The following is a 1,454-nucleotide window of genomic DNA, read 5'->3' as shown; positions in this document are numbered from 1 at the left end:
TGTCCAATGCTTGTCATACTTCAAACTAAGTCAAAATGGGAGAAATGGGGGCCAAACCCCATGCATGAAACCCAAAACTATATAGAAGTTCAGATCTAAAGCATATATCATCCTTGAGACTTCAAGGATCAATAAAGTTGCCAACTTTATTGAAACCATCCATTCAAACCAACAAAATCATGAAAAAACATGCATAAAACCTAGATCTAAAAAGGATGAACCAAAAGATAAGAACTTGGGAACTTACAAAAGTCCAAAATATGCATAAGGAGGTGGAGATAAGCTTACTTGTTGAACCCTTGCACTAGAAAACCTCACTTCTTCCTTTAAAGGCCATAAGAGCACCAATGTGAGCTAAAAATATTTAAAAGGAGGCTAGGGTTTGATCCTTTACACTTGGAGGTGATGGAGGCTGAGGGTGGATGAAACCCTAGCCATCACATCCTTTAAATAGGGCCCACAGCCCAAGATCTAGGGTTTTGAGCCCCGATTGTCACCCCATCCAGTCCAAAAATTGTCACGTCGTGGGTATAGAAAATCCCAAAGTCACAACGTTGCAAAGTACCAAACTCATACCTGAAGAATCACGTGTTACAACTCTCACCCAATTAAATTAGATTTTGTCCTCAAAATCTATTTCCACAAATAACTTAGGATAATGCTCTCTCATATCCTTATCGTGTTCCTAAGTCTATTCGAAACTCATGGTGATGCCATTGCACTTTAACCAAACCACCACCTTGTTGTGTAATACTCCAAAAATCACAATAAATTTACAATTTTCAAAATCATCCATTAATCAATATTGTTTACAAAAAGAGTCATTGTTTCAAAAGCATTATTTCAAATCAGAGTTTTCCCAAGACCCAATGACATAAAATAGGAAACTTTGTACGATCACGCGTTTACCTTCCCACGATCCTCAGAAGTACCTGAAACAATAAACTAAAAACTGTAAGCCAAACCTTAGTGAGTTCCCCCAAAGAACCAACACACACACACACATAACATCATATATCGGGTCCACAACTAGAAAGATTGGATTACCCCTGAGCCCACAGTATGAGTCTGACATGCCAATCGGGCCCTCAGTTCATATCTGGATTACTCCTGAGCCCACAGTATGAGTCTGACATACCAATCGGGCCCTCAACTGATATCTGGATTGCTCCGGGATTGTTGGCTACCGCACAAAGCAGTACAACCTCAACCCAACATAATATGTCGACATATGTAACAGATAAACATAAACACAAAACCAGCAAATAAAGATAATCATAAAGATCTACTAATCAACCACATTCCAACATAATACTATCCCAACCAGGATAAATAATCTAGCGGGTCGGCGTTGGTGCCTTCGACCCACGATACAGTGAGGAAAAACTCACCTCTCAGTCTGAATGCAGTATGAATAAATCCGTGCTCCGACAACCGGCGCTACCCAACTCCTA

Source organism: Lactuca virosa, chromosome 3, assembly GCF_052849685.1.
Source record: "Lactuca virosa cultivar CGN04683 chromosome 3, Lactuca_virosa_CGN04683_v6, whole genome shotgun sequence".
Lineage (NCBI taxonomy): Eukaryota > Viridiplantae > Streptophyta > Magnoliopsida > Asterales > Asteraceae > Lactuca > Lactuca virosa.
Note: the sequence above shows the minus strand (reverse complement) of the source record.